General features: G+C 42.4%; 1 long non-coding RNA gene across 1 annotated transcript; it reads left to right on the top strand.

Moving 5' to 3' along the window:
• The first annotated feature begins 1,502 nt into the window (after positions 1–1,502).
• Positions 1,503–23,874, top strand: LOC120515907. Its single transcript, XR_005630729.1, has 3 exons — positions 1,503–1,573; positions 4,356–4,404; positions 22,217–23,874. It is a non-coding gene; the product is annotated as an uncharacterized LOC120515907 (long non-coding RNA).
• Positions 23,875–25,235: the final 1,361 nt, after the last annotated feature.

Raw genomic sequence — 25,235 nt, 5'->3', positions numbered from 1 at the left:
TCGATGAAACTGGTTGTATGCTTACAATGCTTGACAGATGCCGAATGTCTCTTCAACACAAGTCATACAAATACTGTCGCAATTGAAACAAACCATGAAACTCAAACCGATTATGACAGCAGCAATCCAAGCTGTGAGATTTCAGACAAGATTACTGTTCACATGGCCAACTGTACGTTGCATGCTCAAGAGTAAGCTCAGCGCACAGCTTGGTCATACAGTATTACAACCGGAGGGCCGAACTGACAACGTGGTATACAAAGAAATCCTTAACAAATAATTATTGGTATATTTTCCCTCAGTTTAAAAAGGTTTAATTTTCTTCTTAATAAAAATTTTAAGGCAGTACTTCGCCGATGCGAAGCGTGGGTATTTTGCTAGTTGACCATAAAGTGTCAGAAGATGGGATTGAACCCATGACTTCCAGGGTCATAATATACATGACCAACAATTCACAGTAACTTGACCACTAGAATGCAGCGACTGCTGCTGCAAGCCCGCTATCACAGCAGATTGTACCTTTGGAGTGTACATTTATAATATAAGGGGAAAAGACACACAATGGATGAATTAGACACGTCTTTCAATGTAACGTTTCATGGGGCGGCAGACGTTGAGGTTTGGTTTGTGGAACACCCAACCTGCTCTGTTGTTGATGTTCCACCATATTCTCCCTTTCTGAACCTCATTGAGGAGTTCTTTTCCAGACATCAATTAAATATTGTAAGAGGCATTAGACTGAAATAAAAAAAGAATTAACCATCAATTGTCAGAAGAGGGGATTGAACCCATGACTTCCAGGGTCACAATGTACACAGCCAACCATTTTGACTGTATTTTTGGTCACTAGGCTACAGGAACTGCTGCTACAACTCCACTATCACAACAGATTGTCTTTGGAGTGTACATTTACAGTATAAGGGGAGAAGGCACACAATGGATGAATTAGACAACCTTATCAGATAGGGTTCAACCAATAAGTTTTCACATTGATAGATAGATAGATAGATAGATAGATAGATAGATAGATAGATAGATAGATAGATAGATAGATAGATAGATAGATAGATAGATAGATAGATAGATAGATAGATAGATAGATACTTTATTAATCCCAAGGGGAAATTCACATAATTCACTACTCTACTTGTGCAGTCAACTGAATATAAAGGAAACTGAGGAGGCTTCAGTGCCTACCTGCTACCCTATGTAGCACCATGGAGGCAAGTGGGGTGGGGTTCATAGACAGAGCAAGAGGAAGGGCTCTTTGAAGGAGATACAGACAGCACTGGCTGACCATGTCATCAACCATGACCTGAACATGAGAGAAGCAGGTCAACGTATGTGACCCCATGTGTCACATTTCACATTGGTTAATATAATGTATTGTTTTGAAAATTAAAACGGGTAAAGTAACGGGAGAGCAAAACTTAAGGTAAAAGCAGATCGAGATATGGCACATTTCACTTGAAATACAATAAGATGAGTAAATGTGTTTATTTTCAGAATTACAAAAAGACCCCGAAAGAGGGAGAGACAGCCTGTCTTTGCTCCTGACTGACAGATTGCACTAGTAAGTATGGTACCGGCCAACAATGCCACTGCACACTGAAATGGCAAAATGGATTGCAGTGTTTATCAATTATCCTATCAGTGTGTAGTTGATGTTTAGGACAAGCTATTCATGTGATGGTTTGCGTGTACAGTAAATGACATGAATTTAATAGACCCTGTGTGGTGACTACTGTCTTCCATCTTCTGTTAGCTCAAGAGGTTTTTAGTTATAGACCTGTTAGTGAGAGAAGTTACAGAGAATGTGTTTTTGTAGCCTCTCACTTTGAATAGCAAGAGCTTAGTTATAAATGTTGAATATTCAAGTTTTTAGTGAAATAATTAGAATCGCTTTGTTGTTGACTCAAGTAAAGCATATGCAGCAAAGTGTGCATCATTGAAAATCCGACGAGCAGCAGCGTACAATATTGACACATATACAGTGGTGTGAAAAACTATTTGCCCCCTTCCTGATTTCTTATTCTTTTGCATGTTTGTCACACAAAATGTTTCTGATCATCAAACACATTTAACCATTAGTCAAATATAACACAAGTAAACACAAAATGCAGTTTTTAAATGATGTTTTTATTATTTAGGGTGAAAAAAAATCCAAACCTACATGGCCCTGTGTGAAAAAGTAATTGCCCCCTGAACCTAATAACTGGTTGGGCCACCCTTAGCAGCAATAACTGCAATCAAGCGTTTGCGATAACTTGCAATGAGTCTTTTACAGCGCTCTGGAGGAATTTTGGCCCACTCATGTTTGCAGAATTGTTGTAATTCAGCTTTATTTGAGGGTTTTCTAGCATGAACCGCCTTTTTAAGGTCATGCCATAGCATCTCAATTGGATTCAGGACAGGAATTTGACTAGGCCACTCCAAAGTCTTCATTTTGTTTTTCTTCAGCCATTCAGAGGTGGATTTGCTGGTGTGTTTTGGGTCATTGTCCTGTTGCAGCACCCAAGATCGCTTCAGCTTGAGTTGACGAACAGATGGCCCGACATTCTCCTTCAGGATTTTTTGGTAGACAGTAGAATTCATGGTTCCATCTATCATAGCAAGCCTTCCAGGTCCTGAAGCAGCAAAACAACCCCAGACCATCACACTACCACCACCATATTTTACTGTTGGTATGATGTTCTTTTCTGAAATGCTGTGTTCCTTTTACGCCAGATGTAACGGGACATTTGCCTTCCAAAAAGTTCAACTTTTGTCTCATCAGTCCACAAGGTATTTTCCCAAAAGTCTTGACAATCATTGAGATGTTTCTTAGCAAAATTGAGATGAGCCGTAATGTTCTTTTTGCTTAACAGTGGTTTGCGTCTTGGAAATCTGCCATGCAGGCCGTTTTTGCCCAGTCTCTTTCTTAACACTGACCTTAATTGAGGCAAGTGAGGCCTGCAGTTCTTTAGACGTTGTCCTGGGGTCTTTTGTGACCTCTTGGATGAGTCGTCTCTGCGCTCTTGTGGTAATTTTGGTCGGCCGGCCACTCCTGGGAAGGTTCACCACTGTTCCATGTTTTTGCCATTTGTGGATAATGGCTCTCACTGTGGTTCGCTGGAGTCCCAAAGCTTTAGAAATGGCTTTATAACCTTTACCAGACTGATAGATCTCAATTACTTCTGTTCTCATTTGTTCCTGAATTTCTTTGGATCTTGGCATGATGTCTAGCTTTTGAGGTGCTTTTGGTCTACTTCTCTGTGTCAGGCAGCTCCTATTTAAGTGATTTCTTGATTGAAACAGGTGTGGCAGTAATCAGGCCTGGGGGTGGCTACAGAAATTGAACTCAGGTGTGATACACCACAGTTAGGTTATTTTTTAACAAGGGGGCAATTACTTTTCACACAGGGCCATGTAGGTTTGGATTTTTTCTCCCTAAATAATAAAACCATCATTTAAAAACTGCATTTTGTGTTTACTTGTGTTATATTTGACTAATGGTTAAATGTGTTTGATGATCAGAAACATTTTGTGTGACAAACATGCAAAAGAATAAGAAATCAGGAAGGGGGCAAATAGCTTTTCACACCACTGTATATAATTTTAATTTTCTTAAAGCAAACATTTAAGGTTGTAAATGGGAATTGAACTGAGGCCCCTTGGTTGATGGACATGTATGTTATCCACTATGCTACATCCAAACCTTGTCAGTAGGTTATTCTCAGTTGATACTGTACATTATACTGATGAAAGGATTGAGGTGGAAGATCAATGTAGAAGTGGACCTCAGATGTGGAATAACTTTACAAACTGGTATAATTTTACTTTGCCCAGTGTGTAACTCTGAAGGAATAGAAAGGTGTGATATTTTTTCAAAAAAATAACAAGAAGTGGTGGTGTAGTGGTTAGCATATCTGCCCTTAAAGGAGAAGTTGTGGGTTCAGTTCCTGGGTATGATGTATGTATCTTCTGTTTTGTTTTTAAAGTTTCTATCAATTTCTGTAGTAAATTTGTATTGTTCTTTGTTATCAGGCATTGCCTACTATTCTTGCATGTGCATTTAAAAGGAGTTTGTTTGGAAAAAATATGCCAAGAGACAAAGTAAAATATTGAGGTATATATTAACATTTAGAATGTAATCAGGTTTAGGTGTGATCCTGGGTTATAGAAAAATGGAAATGTGTGAAATGGAATGTGTTCATTGATGTACAGTGTGCTTATACTGAAATGTACAGTACAGTACAGTGAGTGATGTGTAGAAAACCTGAAAAATCATTTGAGTTTGCAACACCAATTCAGATGGTGTAGTGGTACAGTAAGTGCATGTGAGTGTCAATAAATCATGTAATCTCATTGTACAGGTTCAAATCCAGGAGGAGACGAAAAGGAAAAGAATAACAACAAAAAAAGGTAAGAGTGGGAATATAAATATATAAAATATATATACATTCCAATGTCTGTCCACTTTTCACAAGAAAACTACTTAATAGATTTCTTTTGGGTTTTTTCTATGATTTGCTTCAACATTTCAGTTGATTTTGCAACTTCTGTCATCACGCTAGGTATCATAGTTTGCTTGCCGTAACGATTTATTTGCACAAATCCGAGAGACATGTGGCGGGCCGAGCTTAGCTTAGCTAGCGAACAAGAGAACTACTTGAAGGTTTTAGATCAGGTTTTTTCTGGAATTTGCTTGAATATTCCGATTGACTTTACAATTTCTCTCATCACACTAAGAATCATAGTTCGCTTGCAGGAGTGATATCATCACGCTAATCTGAGATAGAGGCTGCGGGCCGAGTGGAGGGGGATGCGTGACGTCAGGAGTAGGGAGCCAGGCAGGGCCCTCCTCACCCATAAGCCAGCCTCTGTTCAAATTGGTTCCATCTCTCGCCACATTTTGGAGCGTACCTTGCCTCTGCTTTGCTTGCGATACCTGTTTGTTTATTGATTTTTAAAGTGTATCCTGTTTCCCTACTACACAGGCGAAGCGGCGGGCGATGACTAGTTTTTAATATTTAGATCAATCTGGAGAGATCACTTTCATCTTGATATTAAAGAATCTTTTTCTGCTGAACAATATCAACAAGCCAAATTAAATCCACTTTGATTCAATTTGGTACAATAATAAAATGTGAATTTTCAAGGGGTGAATACTTTTTATAAGCACTGTATCTGTATTCTGAGTACAGGTTTGAGGATATGGCTGGCCAGAAAATGATGTACTTCTTCCTTGGACAAGGCGGCCAAGTGTCTCAATACTGTGTTGAATGATAAATAGTGGAATCTCCTTGATTTCCTGTTATATGGTAAACTGCCCCATAGAAGCAATAGAAGGAAGGAAGGTCAGTTGTTGAATAAGAGAGAAGTGCAACTAATTTACTGAAGATAACCCAAAATCAGTCCCTGGTATTTGAGGTTGCTCAACACCAGGCTGTTGGTGCTAAGTAGGAGCCACCGTAAGTGATGGTGTGAACAGTGAATTGTCTGAGGCACTTTGTGGGGGTCATCACATTTCTGCAACCTCATACCTCTAGACTGTGTGATGGTCTGCTGCATGATCTATGATCCTCCAATGGTGGTGTTTCTTTGGGCCTTCTGGATCTTTTCTTTTCTTTTTTTTTTTATTTTATTAATTTTATTATAATCCATACAAAGCAATCAAGTTTTTACAAAAAGAAAAATTAAGTTAAGAACAGGTCGATCCCCATCCCTGAGAGAGAGAGCAAGCCAAACGGCGTAAAATTTAAGGCTTGTAAACATACCTAAATTAATAAATTCTCTGTGCTTTATGAACTTATTTTAAAATATTACTGATTAGATCCTGCCATGTTTTGAAAAAGGTCTGTACAGATCCTCTAACTGAGTATTTGATTTTTCCAATTTCAAATAATATAACACATCAGTTTCCCACTGACTTAAAGAGGAGAGTTTGGGTTCTTCCAGTTTATCAGAATAAGTCTGCGTGCAAAAGTGTAGTGAATGCAATCACAATTTGTTTGTCTTTCTCCACTTTAAGCCCATCTGGAAGACCCCCAAACACAGCTGTTAATGGGTTAGGAGGGATTGTGAGTCCAAGGCTGTCTGAAGGTAATTAAAAATTTTGTCCAGAATAATGTTAATTTGGTGCAGGCCCAGAACATGTGACCCAGTGAGGCTGGGACTTGGCTGCAACGTTCGCAGGTTGGATCATGCCCTGGGAACATTTTGAGAGTTTTAGTCGAGACAGATGTGCTCGATATATAATTTTGATTTGTATAATTGTATGCTTTGCGCATATGGAGCTCGAGTGAATTCTCTGCATTGCTACTTTCCACTCCTTTTCTGATATATTAATTGAGAGATCTTTTTCCCAGTGTCCTCTTGGATCTTTGAAAGGAGGGATTGTAAAATGATTTTATATATTGTAGAGATGGAGTCTAAGTCCTTGAGATTGAGCAATATTTTTCCAGCATGGATGAGGGTGCAAGATGAGGAAAATCTGGAAGGTTCTGTTTAACAAAGTTCCTGATTTGAAGATAGTGAAAGAAATGTGTAGCTGGAATGTTAAATTTGGAATGTAATTGTTCATAGGATGCAAAGACGTTGTCTATATAAAGATCTCTAAGCAAGTTAATTCCAAATTTTTCCAGATATTAAAAACTGCATATGTTTGTGAAGGTTGAAAGAGGTGGTTCTCTTGCAGAGGTGCCACAGAAAGAAGCTTCTCCGTCTTAAAATGCTTTCTACATTGGTTCCAGATTCTAAGTGAGTGGAGCACAATTGGGTTATTAGTGTATTGCCGATAACGTGTGTTTATTGGAGCACAGAGCAAGGAATACAAAGAAGTACTGCAGGATTTTACTTCTATTGCGGTCCAAGCCTGTGTATGTTCTTCTATTTGTGTCCAGGTTCTTATCGCCTGTATATTTGCTGCCCAGTAATAAAACTGGAAGTTAGGTAGAGCCATGCCGCCTTCTGCCTTTTGTCTTTGTAGGGTCGCTCTTTTGATGCGTGGATGTTTTGAATTCCAAATAAATGAGGTTATTGTTGAATCTAATTGCTTAAAGAATGATTTATTAATGTATATTGGGATGTTTTGAAATAAAAAAAGGAGCTTAGGAAGAATATTCATCTTAACAGTGTTAATTCTTCCAGCTAGTGTGAGATGAAGGGTTGACCATCTATGCAAGTCTTGTTTAATTTTTTCCATGCAGACGACTAAATTTTGTTGATAAAGAGCTTTATGTTTACTTGTGATGTTTACCCCGAGGTATTTAAACTGTTCTGCAATGATAAAAGGTAGGGTGTCTAATCTAATATTATATGCTTGAGAATTCACTGGAAAGAGTACACTTTTATTCAGATTAATTCTGAGACCAGAGATCTTTTGAAATTCTGTGAGTGCTGCTAAGACTGCAGGCACAGAATTTTCTGGGTCCATATATACAGTACCATGTCATCTGCATATAATGAGATTTTCTGTTCCAGTCCTTCTCTGCTAATCCCCTTTATCTGATCAGTATTTCGACAATGTATTGCCAGTGGTTCAATGGCAATGCAAAGTAGCAGCGTGACAAGGGCATCCTTGTCTAGTGCCACGTTCTAGTTTAAAGTAGTCTGAGCAAATGTTGTTGATGCAAACTGAAGCTTCTGGGTTAGTATACAGTAATTTAATCCATGCACAAATGTTGGGCCAAACCCAAACTTCTCCAATGTAGTAAAAGGTATTTCCATTCAATCATGTCGAATGCTTTTTCTGCATCCAATGATAATAATATTTCTGGGGTGTTTGATTTAGTTGGTGAGTATATTACATTAAACAGGCGTCAAGATTTGAAGATAAGTGTCGGCCCCTAATAAATCCAGTTTGGTCTTGTGATATTACGAGGGAGCACTTTCTCCATCCTTCTAGCTAAGATTTTAGAGAGTATTGTTATTCAGAAGTGAAATTGGTCTGTATGATGCACATTGTAATAAGTCCTTATTTTGTTTTGGAAAGACAGTGATTAGTGCTTGGTAAAGGTTTGTGGAAGAGATTGGTTATCTCTGGCTTCTGTAAATGTTGTAATAGGAGGGGAGCTAGCTGAGAGGAGAATTTCTTGTAAAATTCTGCAGGGTAGCCATCAGGGCCTGCTGCTTTCCCACCTTGGAGTGACTTTATAGCATCTAGTAATTCTGATAATGCCAGAGGTTTATCAAGTTCCTCCACACTAAAAGCGTCTATTTGTGGTATCTGTAATGTATCCAGAAATGCATTAGATTGTATTGTCTTCCTTAAACTCAGTAGTATATAGGGATTTATAGTAGTCTCTGAAAGTGTGCATTATATTTTTGTGTTCAACGATTTTATCTCCGTTCGTGCTAGTGATAACCGAGATTGCATTGCGCACTTCTTGCTTGTGAATTTGTTGAGCTAAAAGCTTATTAGCTTTCTCCCCATGTTCATAATAATGATGTCTGGATTTGTAGATTAGTTGTTCAGTTTCTTTAGTTGTCACAAGGTTTAATTCCGAATGTAAAGCCTGCCTTCTCCTATGTAGAGTCTCGCTTGGTAGTCTGGCATGTTCTTCATCTATTTTAGTAATTTCGCTTTTATCTCTGCTACTTTCTTGGCCTCGGATTTATTTCTGTGGAAAAGATATGAGATAATCTGTCCTCTTAAGAAGGCCTTAAGAGTTTCCCAGAGTATTCCTGCAGAGATCTTGGGGGATGTATTTGTCTCTAGAAAGAATTTGATTTGTTTGGATATAAATTCAGTACAATTCTCGTCACCTAATAGAAGCAGGTTGAGGCGCCTTCTGGATCTTTTCTAATGATTACAAGAGCCATCTTATAAAGTCCATTACCAACATCATCCTACTGTTAAGTCTATAGTGCCAAAATGTGCCATGATATGCCAGCATGACAGTCCAGCCTCATGATGGTTAGCGATTCAGCTCCTGTCAATCTTAGTTATTCAAATGTGTCGTGACAGCATTGATGTGCTGTAACCTGTGGATCAATGGTTGGATAGAGGAACAATACAAGTGTTGGGAGGCCCACATTATTCATTCCTGCCTATCCAGTGATCAGCTATTTTTGTACTCATGAATTCACAAAGCGACTGTTTTGAGCTTTTCATATTTAAACATTTGCATAATAGACCATTCCAGTTTTTATGCAAATTTTATCACTTCTTTAAGTGCCAACTTTTATTTTAACAAAGAGTCCATGTTTACTTCTGACCAATCATCTTTGACTGTCATGTCTTAATTGGTCCTGTATGACAGAAAGTGGGTACCTACAATAGGGTGCCCTGTCATGGAATGGCATCTCATCAATAGTTACCTTCTGGCTTGTGGCTAATGGGACATAAATACACTCCAGGCCCTTGTGTTTGAAAAATGAGTGAGTGAATAGAGTGGGTCATTCATCAGATCTCATTACAGTATTATTATTATTATCTACAGCTGCACCTCACCTCTGCACTCCCGCCCATCTTCTCAACATAGAATGCGTTTCGGTTAGCCTTTTGAGCTCCTCATTTGCATACACAGTGCTGGCCACACCCCAAAGTCCTTCATTTCACTGCTTTATAATTGCACTTATTATCTCAAGTGATGAAAGCAATGTAGTTCAGTTGTCTTTTCTTTCATGTAACACAACTAGAAAACAAGTTTATGTTCTGTTTTTTTAACTTTCTCTAATGTATTATTATCAAATGCCCTAATTGGTAACATATTCCATTGGAGCCACTTAAAAAATATTTCATGATGTTTCTGTGGAGTTCACCCTTAAACATTTTCCGTGTGCTGGCTGTGGCAGATAGAGGCTCATTTCTGGAGGGTGGGACTGGACCGCATGTCTGCCTGGGGGGTTGCCAACCGGAATCCTGAGCTGTTTTGTCGTGTGGTGGGTGCGGCAACGTGCTGTACCAGTGCGTATTCCCCAACCTGATGTTAAATTACAGAATTTAATGCAATGGCTGACATCTAGCTTGTTAATTCCTCTCAAAATCTTAACCACGTCCATCTTGTTACCTGTTATCCTCCAATTGCTTTGATAAAGAAACCAGTTTCGTAAAACCAGGCTGAGAAATGTATGCATTGCAAAAACACTGAGGTCACAGATTTTCTCCAAATTGTGTTTTTAAAAATGTTTTTCCTCTCTTGTTGCAGTCAAGTGTTCTGCTTAAGATGGTGTTCTGGCAAAGTAAAAAGGATATACAAGGACCAGGAGGGTGGACAAGACAAAAATCAGAGTCTAAACCTCCATTTATTTTCTCATCCGCTAGAAAAAGCCATCCATCCATCCATCCATCCTCTTCCGCTTATCCGAGGTCGGGTCGCGGGGGTAGCAGCTTAAGCAGAGAGGCCCAGACTTCCTCTCCCCGCCACTTCTTCCAGCTCTTCTGGGAGAATCCCATGGGTTTCCCAGGCCAGCCGGGAGACATAGTCCCTCCAGCGTGTCCTGGGTCTTCCCCGGGGCCTCCTCCCGGTTGGACGTGCCCGGAACACCTCACCAGGGAGGCGTCCAGGAGGCATCCTGATCAGAATCCCGAGCCACCTCATCTGACTCCTCTCGATGCGGAGGAGCAGCGGCTCTACTCTGAGCCCCTCCCAGATGACTGAGCTTCTCACCCTATCTTTAAGGGAAAGCCCAGACACCCTGCGGAGGAAACTCATTTCAGCCGCTTGTATTCGCGATCTCGTTCTTTCAGTCACTACCCATAGGTCATGACCATAGGTGAGGGTAGGAGCGTAGATCGACTGGTAAATTGAGAGCTTTGCCTTACGGCTCAGCTCCTTTTTCACCACGACAGACCGATGCACAGCCCGCATCACTGCGGATGCCGCACCGATCCGCCTGTCGATCTCACGCTCCATTCTTCCCTCACTCGTGAACAAGACCCCCGAGATACTTCAACTCCTCCACTTGGGGCAGGATCTCTCCTCCAACCCTGAGAGGGCACTCCACCCTTTTCCGGCTGAGGACCATGCTCTCGGATTTGGAGGTGCTGATTCTCATCCCAGCCGCTTCACACTCAGCTGCGAACCGATCCAGAGAGAGCTGAAGATCACGGCCTGATGAAGCAAACAGGACAACATCATCTGCAAAAAGCAGTGACCCAATCCTGAGTCCACCAAACCGGACCCCTTCAACACCCTGGCTGGCCTAGAAATTCTGTCCATAAAAGTTACAAAGTGACAAAGGGCAGCCCTGGCGGAGTCCAACTCTCACTGGAAACGGGCTCGACTTACTGCCGGCAATGCGGACCAAGCTCTGACACCGGTTGTGCAGAGACCGAACAGCTCTTATTAGGGGGTCCGGTACCCCATACTCCCGGAGCACCCCCCACAGGATTCCCCGAGGGACACGGTCGAATGCCTTTTCCAAGTCCACAAAACACATGTAGACCGGTTGGGCAAACTCCCATGCACCCTCCAGGACTCTGCTAAGGGTGAAGAGCTGGTCCACTGTTCCGCGACCAGGATGAAAACCACACTGTTCCTCCTGAATCTGAGGTTCGACTATCCGACGGACCCTCCTCTCCAGAACCCCGAATAGACTTTTCCAGGGAGGCTGAGGAGTGTGATCCCTCTATAGTTGGAACACACCCTCCGGTCCCCCCTTTTAAAGAGGGGGACCACCACCCCGGGTCTGCCAATCCAGAGGCACTGTCCCCGATGTCCATGCGATGTTGCAGAGACGTGTCAACCAAGACAGTCCTACAACATCCAGAGCCTTAAGGAACTCCGGCGTATCTCATCCACCCCGGGGCCCTGCCACCAAGGAGTTTTTTGACCACCTCAGTGACTTCAGTCCCAGAGATGGGAGAGCCCACCTCAGAGTCCCCAGGCTCTGCTTCCTCATTGGAAGGCATGTTAGTGGGATTGAGGAGGTCTTCGAAGTACTCCTCCCCCCGACCCACAACGTCCCGAGTCGAGGTCAGCAGCGCACCATCCCCACCATATACGGTGTTGACACTGCACTGCACTGCTAACAAAACACCGCTCGGGTTCAGATCGGGGGGGGCATTCCTCCCAATCACGCCCTTCCAGGTCTCACTGTCATTGCCCACGTGAGCATTGAAGTCTCCCAGCAAAACGAGGGAATCCCCAGAAGGTATGCCCTCTAGCAACCCCTCCAGAGACTCCAAAAAGGGTGGATACTCCAAACTGCTGTTCGGGCGATACGCGACAAACAACAGTCAGGACCCTTCCCCCACCCGGCGGCGGGGAGGCCACCCTCGCCCACCGGGTAAACGCCAATGCACAGGCTCCGAGTCGGGGCAATAAGTATGCCCACACCTGCTCGGCGCCTCTCACCGGGGGCAACTCCAGAGTGGTAGAGAGTCCAGCCCCTCTCAAGAAGATTGGTTCCAGAGTCCAAGCTGTGCGTTGAGGTGAGTCCGACTATATCTAGCCGGAGCCTCTCGACCTCGCGCACTACCTCAGGCTCCTTCCCCTTCAGAGAGGTGACATTCCACGTCCCAAGAGCCAGTTTCTGTAGCCGAGGATCAGACCGCCATGTCCTCGCCTTCGGCCACCACCCAACTCACACTGCACCCGACCTCCTTGGCCCCACCTATAGGTGGTGAGCCCATGGGGAGGAGGACCCACGTTACCTCTTCGGACTGTGCCCGGCCGGGCACCATGGGTGCAGGCTGCCACCAGGCGCCGCCATCGCAGTCCCACCTCCAGGCCTGGCTCCAGAGGGGCCCGTGACCAGGTCCGGCAAGGGAAAACGTCGCCCAAAGGTTTCGCCATCATTGAGGTTTGTTGAACCGCTTTTGTCTCAACCCTCACCTAGGACCAGTTTGCTTTGGGTGGTCCTACCAGGGGCATAAAGCCCCGGACAACATAGCTCCTAGGATCATTGGGACACGCAAACCCCTCCACCACGATAAGGTGACGGTTCAAGGAGGAGGCTAGAAAAAGCAACAAAGGGAAATCGAAAACGAGTCCCCACTGTTTCTCTTTTAAGATGTCTTACTTATGTGCTGTGAATGGCACCCAAAACATTTTCTTATGATACTAATATAATTTGCAACAGTTTCACTGTCCCGTAACTGCAATTTGGAAAACCCACAGCGATTAGTGATATATACTCATTATGTCAGGGCTGTACATTCTCCTGAACCTTGAAAACTGAACAATGAAAGTACAAATTAGTGCTTGGTCTCTGTTATTTTGCTAGACATAATGGGGTGTTTAAAGACAGCTGTACTGACTTTTCAGATATATTTAGAAAAGCTATGTGACCAGCTGTGGGGTTTACTTTGGCTTAATATTTAGATTCTGTGGGATTCCTAAAATGGAAAGTTGACCTGAGAAAGTAAACCCTGAATCTAGTAGAGCAGATTTTAGAAATCAAAGAGATGTCTGCTTTTCACCAATCTGTGCAAGTAAGCACCGGATTCCTGACGGCGGAATCTCTGGTTACGGTCACATTCAGCATCATTCTTTCCTCTTGTCTGCTTTTTAAGAATATACTTCTTTTTGTTGCTGGGACATTGGCTGTTGTGACCACCGGGGGCGCTTCAGCTCCCCAACACCATGCACAACAGGCACAAGGCCATCCACACACAAGGCTTTATTAAAGCGTGGGAAACACTTTCCTTTAAGTTTCCCACCTGCAGCACAGTATAAAGCACAAGTACAGTTAATAAGCACAGCACTTGGTCTCTTCTCTCTCTCTCCAGTCTCTTTCTGCCTCCACTCCTACTCAAGGAAGCATTGTCCTCTACCTCCTGACTCTGGTGTTCCAAATGACGGCAGGCGGCTCCTTATATTCCAAATCCCGGGAGTACGTCCGTTGTCACATAAATGTGGCCCGTGAGCACTTCCAGGTAAGGCGGGAGCCCTCAGCAGTTCCTGTAGCACCCCCAGAACCCAACAGAGCTGACAAAATCCAATTCTCATACAGCCCTGTGGGAATCCAAGGTCCAAATAGCAGCTTGGGGGACATAACACCCTTCATAAGCCATGTTCCCCTGCCATTCCATTAAGGAGGTGTCCCAGCCAGGAAATGATGCTGGCCGCCTGTCACACCATATAATTGGTAGACCTCATTGAAAACAAACGTTTTGTCTTACATCATTTTTTTTCCTTACATTTGCTGCGGATATTTTTAAAAGTTTATTTTAAGAAACATGACCATATACAGTATATGTTGTGGATTAATTCTTTACCTTAAGAAAATGTTCATATTGTTGTTATTTCATTTTAAGCATGTCACCCTGCCATTTTAGAATCTCAGCATTTTTTTGGCGAGTTGCTAGTACTGCACTGATACTAAGGAATGCCCCCAGAAGTACTACGTGTCACATCATGAACACTCCACAGTGAATTGTGAATTTCCCCTTGGGATTAATAAAGTATCTATCTATCTATCTATCTATCTATCTATCTATCTATCTATCTATCTATCTATCTATCTATCTATCTATCTATCTATCTATCTATCTATCTATCTATCTATCTATCTATCTAAAAAACATTACTGCAGCTCCCTGTCCAAGCTTAAACATTTGAAACTGAAACAGTATATGTCTTTAGCTCATAATGTTAGGTGTTCTGATTAACACAGCTTGATTTGGTTCATGATCTTAGGGTCTTGGTTCTGGTGATATCCTTGTAGTTATAGTAATGGCTCCTGACAGTTCTTTAGACCATTAGAAGAACTGTCCCAACACCCTCACCAATTCTGTTCACTTAGATTCTCCAAACTGTCTTCTTTTGATTTTGCTTACGTTTTAGACCTCTGGATTTTGTTTTTGATACTCATAGTTTGGTATTCTAGAAAACTGTTCTTGTGCAAGTTTCTTGAAAACATGCACATCTCCCGTCATGTGTTTAACAGCATCTTCGTGATTGCTCACAATCTACTGTGAGAACAGACAATACCAACAGGATGCTTGGAATTAAAAACGCAGGCAAGTGGTCCAGCCGAGCTACTTTAAGTATTCATAACTGGCATAACACATCTGATCCTAATTTATACAAAAAAAACAGCTGTAAATATGCAAAAACAAAGTCGGTCAATTTTGTTTTTGGATATCTTCCCATAAACTAGCTGGAACAGTACAGAAGTTTAACTGGCCTGTACCTGAGACTACATGCACTAGAGATGTACACTCATCAGGAAAATTATTAAGACCACTATGCTAATACTGGGATGGGGTCTTCTTTCCTCTCAAAACTGCCCCAGTTCTTCGTGGCATGGATTCCACAAGTTGGTGAAAACATTCCTTTGACATGCTGAGGTCCATGTTGACATCACTGCATCAAGCAATTTCTACAGATTTCTACCAGTTCATCCTGTTCATCCACATCCCAAAGGTGTTCTATTGGTCTCAGATCCGGTGATTGGGAAGGCTATTAAAGAACACTGAACTCATGATCAAGTTCATGAAACCAGTTTGAGATGATTTCTGCTTTATGACATGGTGGGAATAGTCTTACGAGAACAATAAACTATTGCCATGAAGGGAAGCAAATGGTCAGCAACAGTACTCAAATAATGACTGATGGGTGCCAAATAAACACAGCCTGGACTGTTGACACAGGGCAGGTTGGGTACATGGATTCATGCTGTTAACACCAAATTCTGATCCTACCATCTATGTCCTTCAGCAGAAGTTAAGATTTATCACACCAGGCTACGTTTATTCAGTCTTCAACTGTCCAGTTTTGGTGAGCCTGTGCCCACTGCAGCCTGAGATTTCTGTTCTTGGCTGACAGGAGTGGACTACAACGTGATCTTACACTACTGTAGATTATCCACCTCAAGGATCCAGGTGTTGTGCATTCTGAGATGTTTTTCTGCTCACCACAGTTGTACAGAGTGGTTATCTGAGTTACTTTAGCCTTTCTGTCAGGTCAAACCAGCCTGGCCATTCACCATTGACCCCTCTGTCATCAACAAGATATTTCCATCCACAGAACTGCTGCTCATTGGATGTTTGTTGTTTTTCACAAAATATTGAGTGGACTTTAGAGACTGTGCTTGAAAATCCCAGGAGATCAGCAATTTTACAAATACTTAACCCGGCACCAACAATGATGCCATGATTGAAATTACTGAGATCACATTTTTTTACAAATTACTGAAATCACATTTCCCATTCTGAGATTTGATGTGAATCTCCTGACCTGTATCTGCAAAATTTTATGCATTGTGCTGCTGCCACCTAAAGTAATTTGGAACATTATGTGGTAAAATCAATGGATAGAAGTTGACACAATACAACATGTTCATGATTTCTCGTGTGTAGTTCAAACATGCACAGTCTAGTTGAAGGCAAAGTCAAATGAACATGGACACACTGCTGTGGGACTGCACCATTCCTGAACTATGCACCGTAGTGAGGTTTCTGTGGACAGAGGGAGTGAAACCTGCTGAAATTCACTAAAGGATGCTGGCTTGTGCTTGAGTTGTAATCTGTTTGGGTACCCATGTTGCACACACTTTACGGTACCCTAAGTCATCATACACTATGACCTATGCAGTTCCATAGCTGATATTTAATGTGCAGCAACAGTGGACAGTGTAATCCTTTGGTCTTCTCTTATGATGGTATTTGTTATGTGAATGTGGGCTTGTGATGTTTATGGTCGTCCAGATCGAGTTATACTTGTTCCTCCCCACTGTAAACCTTTCTGCGTATTGAGTCATGATGTTTTCATTTCTGTAGTGAGCCAACATCCTTCAGTGAATTTTCAGACTTCCTCTTTGCTTTGATTCTCCTTGAAATTTGTCTTGAACTAGGATGGAGTTCACTTATGGCAAGCTGAATTGAGTGGCGATCGTTTAGAAGAGCACACACCTGTGTATGTCAGGTCCCACAATTCCCACTCCATGTTAAGACAAAAACCAAGCCATGAAGCCCAAGAAACTCTCTTTTGACCTCTGCAATCAAATTGTGGTGAGGTATAAATCTGGGTAAGGGGATAAAGCCATTTCTAAAGCTATGAGAGTTCCCAGGGACACAGTGTGCTCAAGAAGTGTGAAATGGAAGAAGTTTGGAACCACCAGGATTCTTCCTAGAGTCCGTTATCTGGCCAAAATGATTAACCAGGCAAGAAGGGCTTTGGTTTAGGGTGATGACCAAGAACTCAATGTTCACTCTTAACAGAGCTTCAGAAGTCCTCTGCTGAGATGGAGGATGTGGCAGAGGGATAACCATTTCAGCAGCACTCCATCAATCAGGTGTTTATGGCAGAGTGACTAGACAGAAGCCACTGTTGAGTAAAAGGCATTTAAAGAGTTCTGACAGAATGAGGAAAAGAAGTGTTTGGTCTGATGGGACCACAATTGAGCTCTTTGGATCAAACTCCTTGCTGGCGAGGATGGCTGAGGAAAGAGTATATGCCTGTGATATAGAGGGTCCATGGCTCTGAAAGAATGGCCGGTTTGTAAATAATCCATTGGCCGGGTCAGTCTCTGTGGATGCACTTGCACAGCCGCGGGGAGTCGATGAGGTAATTGGGGCGAGACGCACCTGCATGTTAGAGTGCGATCGTTCTCAGTTGCTTCATCAGCTTCCTGCAGGGCGTGATTGACACGTTGTGCTCACGGAGGAGCTGTATAAGTACGGGCAGGCACAAAACAGAAAAGAAGAAATGGTAAAAGAAAAGAGGCTTGCAGAAAGAGAGTGTGGCATTGTGGCAGTGAATGAGGATTGAACCAGACGGCTGAAGAGAGAGGTCAGCGCAGTCAAGGGTCCCGTGATGGAGGAAAGGATCGGCATTCTAGGGACGGATCATACCCACAGATTGTGTTGAGGACTGGGTATGATCGAGGTGGTGTCCTCTCCTGGAATCTGAGGGACGACTGTGTGTGTGAGAAGGAGGACGAGAGGACAGACACTGATGCAGGCAGCCAAGACGGGGGTCCGTAGCGAGAGGACCATGCCTGCTGAAGTCTCCACCAGCTGGGTGAGCTTGGGAGACATGGAAGGAATTGTGCTTGGGTCACTTGCACCAATGACTGTTGCCGGGTTTTAGTCTCATTTTAGCCTGGTTCTAAACATTTGGATTTACATAGTTTTATGGATTATTTATTAATGTATTAACTTTGAATCACTGCACTTTATTTGGACACTGTTTAGTTTTGCTTATTTATTTTTTTAATAAAGCACTTACGCACTTTACACCTTACCCTTGCTACAAGTGTGATGTGTCCCCATTTGCCAGTTCATCCGGTTACATTATCAGTGGTGTCGGGTTCGAGAGGCTCCCAAGTAGAAAGAGGGAGCACAGAGTAGGACCCGCACCCTTACACCACCACTGCCCTTAACACCTGGTCCAACCTGTTGCCCAACGATAGTGACCGTCTCCCAGGGCTTTTGGGTAGCTGCTGAAGAAGTGATCTAATGACCAGAGCATAAGCAGCAAGTTGGCGTCTCACTCTTGTCCTCACTTAAAAAGAAGTGATTTTGAAGAGGAATATTATTTCTAACTAAACTACTATTGCAGCTTAGACTAATTTCACTTTCAAACCAAATAATAAAGGAAAGCCAGGAACTTAAACAAGGCTATTTGTAGGCCTTGCTTTAAAAGACAGTTGCCAAATTCTCAAATATGAACATTCTGAAACACAGTTACCTCAGTGCTTTTGCTCAGTTGATGTTCTCCCTTCTTGGCGTGTACCTCACCTTCTGCATCCGAGGTATGACTTTTAGGATACATTTTTATAAGCATTTATAAGTTGGAGTCATTTATTTTTTTGGTATTTGCTATTTTAGGCTACAGTTTACAGTGAAGTTTTTTTTTAAATAAATATTGTACTGTTTGTTGAAATGTAAAAAAATCACACAGCTTGTTTAAATGAAAAAAAGTAACTTATACTTTGACATATAGTATGGACTACTGTTTGTGGTGTTGTGATTTGTACTGCTTAAACAGAAAATTGCTGTTAGTTTAAGTGCTAAAATTGCACTGTTTTAATCGAAAACACATTGAAAATTGTTTAAACGAAAAGAAAATGAACTGAAACGGTACCTCCTTATCTACACACCGTACTTTGTTAGTTGTTTGAATTAATCAAACAGCATACTGGCACACCAAGAGAATCAGAGGTCAAATGGCCATTCCTGTATGGTTTGTGTGGAAAATCTGGGCACTAGACTGTTTGGCAACTCTAAAGTGGCCCACGTATTACTGAATGTGGCTGTGTGAAGCATTGTACCCTGCGATGGGCTGGTACCTCGTCTAGGGTGGCTTTCTATGTTTCACTTGATCTGCCAGCATTGGCCCGGAGCTCACAAGACAATGCCTTGGAATAAGTATTGACAAAATAAAGTTGCTCAAGCTCAAAAGGTCCTCGGTGGTAATGATGTAAGCAAATTAAATTAACGTAAAGTAAGGTAAGCTAAGGCTACTTGGCAATGGAGGAGAGGAAAACAAAACTCAGGTTTATTCAAATACCAGAGAAAATAAACTTCTAAGGTTCCTGGTCAATGGGAAGGGCCAAATTACCGCCCTCCTCACCATGACTAATGGACTGCTCAGCCTCACTAGGCATTCTGTGATAAGCTACAGTGTGGCATATTGTATGGGATCTTGGCATGCCATTCACTCTGAAGTCTTGTTCCAAGGCCAGGAAGGGTAACTTGCTTAAAGAAACAGTCACATGAAGTGACGCCACAAAAGACACCACAGTGATCAAGGAGACAGAAAAAGATAGCTGGTTATTACAATGAGCTGCGGACGGCCAAAATGATAATGATGCAAGAACAAAAGCATGCTAAACTAAAGTAACTGAAGCCAAGTTTAAGCATAATTTTAATTTTCATAATATGAGCAGAACTGTGAGTATCCAGTTAAACAAGGATAAATCAAAACAGAATGAACTGAAGGAGTCCCGACTGTGCCAGGCAATCTGTTGCCACACAGCTATGACAGGATTAAAGTTAACATCAGTGTTAACTTATGAAAGGTGATGCCACCTCCTTGTTTCTGAGAAATTTAAACAGATCACAATAACAATAACATTACTTCAAACATAAACTCACATAACGTGACTTTCTCAAAATCAAGTGGTGTGGCTTTATTGTCATGCCATCCATGTACAGTAGTATTGCAGCTTACTGTGGTACAAAATAACAGGACCACACTGCAATAAATTCATAAACGAAGGACAAGTGCAAGAGAAGTAAAGTATAATACTATACAATACATAAACAATAAGTAAATAAATGAGTAATGTATATATATATTGTCACAAAAACGAGACATAAACAGATAAAGGTTTGGGGCAGCCAACCGTATAACATGGTATCCCGGCTGGAAAAGTCGTTTTTATCCAATAATCAGCACTGAAGTGCATACAACTGAGTCCAGACCAAGACTGAGGGAAAAGGGGAAAAGGGTAGGCTTTTAAAGGGGAAGACAGGTAGTGAGGCCATAAGGATCGGGCCCATGTTCGTCAATCATTGGTTCGAGTTCGATGTGACATCACAGGGTTCGGGGCCGGTAAGGTCTACTTCCATTGGCTCGGTCCCGGAAGTGACGTCAAGAGAGCCAGGTAGAATCTCCCGGGAATGGCCTACAGGAAAGGGAGAAAAAGAGTCAGTGCACTCTGCCACATCCCGGCATGCCTCAGAACCGCCTTCACTGTAGTCCTTTAGCTGCCTCCCATGCGCACGTGTGTGACAATATATATAAAAGTCAATATGTGTATGTATTTTCCAGCATCACTTCCAAACAGCTGGAGAGATTTTCATGAAACTTGGTACACATGTTTCTCATTGGTCGACTAAAAATACTGTAGGGTGAAATCAGCTCTAACCCAAACCCTTCTGGATGGGGTGATCTTGCGTGCTTGTATGCTTGCTATCATCCAGTTGACACTCGGAACGACCACCAGAGGGCGAAATGGAGGTGACTGGCAGCATTCTTTATGTTTGAGGCAATCGCCCCCTGTTGCTTTTGAAATTAAATAGAGTTGGCCGGTTCCGAGCGTCAACTGGATGATAACATACATACAAGACCGCAAGACAAGCACATTAGTGAGTCTTCATTGTTTGTTAATTTATTTTTATTTTTAAAGTTGTGTTTTTTTATTATATTTTTCTCAAACAATTAAAAAAAAAACACTTTATTTTACTACCTGAGCAACACTGGGTATTTCAGCTAGTAGGTAATAAATTGAAATAAATAGTAATAAATAAATAACAACAAAAACTAGTAATGAAAACCACCATAGTAACAAATGTACTACATAAAAATAAACTACTAGGAGCAGATCTGAGGGCAAGCAGACAGCACAGAGTTCAGAGTCTCAACAGCCAAGGGTTAGTTCCTGTTGCAGAACCTAGAAGACCTTGTTCAGGTACCTTGCTATGGTACCTTATGAAGGGTGGAAGTGGGACAAAGAGACTCCAGGAAGGGTGGGAGGGGTGCTTCACATTGCTATAGGCTTTGCAAAGTTGGTGCTTAATGAAGATGTCTTTAATGGAGTGTACAGCAGTCCCAATGATCTTTTCTGCTGTATGTTCTATCCATTGTAGGACCATATGGTTGGAGATACTGCGGTTCCAAAACCAGATGGCAATACGGCTGGTCAGAACACTCTTGATGGTGTCCTTGTAGGATGTGTTGAGAATGAGGGGACTTGTCTTCTTCTGGCGCCCAAAGGAAGTGGAGATGCTGCTGGGCCTTCTTGGCTATAGAAGTGGTGTTAATTGATCAAGTAAGATTAGCTGCCAGGTGCACACCAAGGAATTTGGTGCTCTTGACCAATTCCACCACAGAGCCCTCAAAGTGCAGTTTAGTGTGGATAGCATGGTCCTTTTTGAAGTCATCAATCATCTCTTTTGTCTTGTCCATGAAAAGAGACAGACTATTGCACTGGCACTATCCACTAGTCATCGCATGTCCATTCTTTACGGTGTCTCATCACCACTGCTGATGAGACCTACTACCGCTGTATCGTCAACAAAGTTAATAATGGTGTTAGAGCTGTACATAACTGTACAGTTGTGAGTCAGTAGAGTGAACAGAAGAGGACTGAGTGCACAGCCCTGGAGGGCTTCAGTGCTCATTGTGATGGTTCTGGAGACTGTGTGTGTTTCCAATGGACACTGTCTGAGTTCTCTCTTTTAGGAAGTCCAGGATCCAGTTGCATAGGGTAGTGCTGTAGCCTATGTCACACACGTGCGCATGGGAGGCAGCTAAGGGCTTAAAAGAAGGTCATTCCCGATCAAACCAGGGGGTGGCAGAGTGCATTAATCCTTTCTCTTGTTTCCCTGCAGACCAAATGCGGAAATTTCTGCCTGGCTCCCATGAAGGTGTCATTTCCAGTTTCACCCCAGAAAACTCAACTTCCGGTTCCACCTCCAAAGAAGTCGTAGCCCGATGACCTCATTTCCTGTCCTGATCCCAAGATCCCTCCTCTTCCTGCCGTTTAACTATAAATCCGTCAAGTTTCCTAACCTGTGAAGTTCTGTTTTTGGACTCTTGTTGGTAAAGACTATTTTTCTCAACCTTCTTTCGCATTTACAGCCAATTCTCAAGTACACGGGAGGCTGCCTAAAACCTCTTTGTGTGTCAAAACCTGATTATTTACCACACCTAGCAGACACAATTGTCCTATGAGCTTCTGAGGGATGAAGTTGTTGAATGCTGAACTGAAGTTTATGAACGGCATTCTAGCACAAGTGTGTCTTTTGTCCAGATGGAACAGGGCCAGATGAAGAGCAGATGATATGGAACGATTTGGTCGATAGGCAAAATAGAGAAGGTCATGTAATCCTGGAAGTCTGACTTTCATGTCGCCCAAGACTAGCCTCTTCATGATAACCACTGTGAGTGCTGTTACTGTAGATGATAGTTATTGATGCAAGACACAATAGTTTTTTAGCACGAGTATGATGGTGGGAGCACTTGGGGATAGCTGACTGCCTCAGGAAAATATTGATGTCTGTAAAGATGACTGTTGGCTGGCTTGCAAATTCTCCGAGCACTCAGTCAGGTATGTTGTCTGGTCCAGCAGCTTTGCCTGAGTTTACACTGAGCAAAGTTCTTCTCTTGTGAGCTATAAACAAACATAGCACCTTTTCCTCCTGGAAATTGATGGACTTTCTCATAGGTATTTCGTTCAGGTTACCAAACTGTGCATAGATGTTATTTAGAACATCTAGGAGGAAGGCATCATCATTGCAGACAGGTAGTGTGACCTTATAGTCTGTGATGGTTTTGATTCCCTGCCACATCTGCTGTATGTCTCTGGTGTCCTGAAAGTGGTTATGAAATTTTATTTTAATCCAAACTGAAGATCAAATAGTCAGGAACGAATCTTGGGTAGAGTGCCATGCATTGCAGGGCTCACTTACAAAGGTACCCGACTCACCCTAGGCAAATTCCAAATCACAAGTTAATTTGACATTGTGGAGTAGCAGGTCCACGGCAGGGAAATTAGTCGGCAACTTTAAAATAAATAAATAATTGAATGGCTGGCTCGATCTCTGTGGGTGTGTGAGCTCATGTAGCGGTTGGAGGGGTGAGACACACCTGCTCAATTTCTTCATCGGCCTTCTGTGGTGTGCATTTGAGGCTCGGCATTCATGGAGGTATATAAGGGGGAGCTGGCACAAGAAAAGAGAGAGAAAAAGAATGGAAGTTAAAGGAAAGAGGGAGAAAGACAGGAGTGAGAGAGAGCCGGTGCAACATGGGAGGAAGCAAGCAGTCAAGATGGCGATCCTTAGGAAGGAGCGTGTGGCTGGCAGTCAGGATGGGACTGAGGGATCACTCCTACCGAGTGACTATGGAGCAGGAGCGACCATGATGCTCAGCACGTGCTCTCTTATTGGGATTTTTAACCTCCACAGACACTCACTTCTATAAGATTATGGACTTTTGAGCACTGCATTGTTTTGGACACTTTTGTTTTGTTGGATTGTAATAAAAGCTGTTTGGCACCTTTATGCACCTACCACTTGCTATGTATGTGTGTTTGTATATATCTGCCGGCTTATCCCTGGGGTACATTATCGGCAGTAGCGGGTTCAAGAGGCTCCCTAGAGCAACTGGGAGTGTGGAGCCGGCCTGCACTGTCACAGACATGTATATCTTAGAGATGTGGGTGGGAAACTGGTGTAACTGTGGGAGAAAATGTAAACTTTATACAGACAATGGCACAAAATTCAGACCCCCAACCACCTACACCACTGCCCTGTAATGTGGCTCGTAAACTAATGTTTGTGTCTGAAAGTGTAAAATGGGGCTATTCATTTGAATACACCAAAAACTATCATTTATCAATTTTTGAACACACGTCTTCCATTGCAAGGTTTCAGAAAGCCAGGACCAATTCAGGCAACCTCAAATGTATACAAAGAAGGTTTCATATTGTTGGACACTACTCAGTGGTGCCTTTCCTTACAGTTCCTATTGTTGAAAAGACAATCCATCAACTGCCCCAAATGTATCATAAGAACAAGAACAGATATTTAAAAAGTTGAATTCAAAATCAATAAAACAATAAGCCTCTACAAAAACGAGCATGGCCTCCGATGCGGTAATTAACTGTGATACTCTCAAACAGCAGTCACTTAAGGCTAACCTTCATCTGCCCTGGCCTCTATCAACGGACTTGGCTCTAAAATCTTATACTTCCCAAGGGGACATTAATCAGTAATTGTTTTTACAATCATTTTAAAGCAGGGTGCACTTAATGGGCTGTAGAAAAATCAGTGGTACCAAATAAACTGTCAACATGCACTAACAGAATAAACAGAGAGGATATACATGCTCCTGTTTTGTGGGAGTTTAATAATTTAATGAGAACATTCAACTGCAAAAGCACCACTAGTGGAAATCAAGGAATAAGTGACTATACAGCGTGTTTATTCATCGAGCTCCCAAATTAATGCATCCACCCCTTATGTTCCCAAACTAATTCAGGATTACAATGGTCAGAGCCTATCCCAGCATCATCAGGGACAATGCAGGGACCAAACCTGGATTAGGCATCAGCCATCATAGGCCATCATCCACACACACCCCTACAGTGATGTGAAAAAGTAAGCACACCACATGGGAAATGTTGACTGTTCAACATACCTGATCAGGCAAACATTAGGTCTTCACGCAAACAGCGCCTGTAGATAAAGGTGACATACCGTATGTACTCGCGTATAAGTCGGGTCTTGAAACCCGAAAAATAGATCATAAAATCAGACACTGACTTATACGCCAAAAATGCAACACTTAATTTTTTTTTCATCTTCTTGCCTCCTCCACTCGCACATCAGTTTCTCAGACGCATTGAAT

Source organism: Polypterus senegalus, chromosome 15 (genome assembly GCF_016835505.1).
Source record: "Polypterus senegalus isolate Bchr_013 chromosome 15, ASM1683550v1, whole genome shotgun sequence".
NCBI classification, from domain to species: domain Eukaryota; kingdom Metazoa; phylum Chordata; class Cladistia; order Polypteriformes; family Polypteridae; genus Polypterus; species Polypterus senegalus.
The sequence above is the reverse complement of the archived record's forward strand: the minus strand, read 5'-3'. Positions and strand labels throughout refer to the sequence as shown.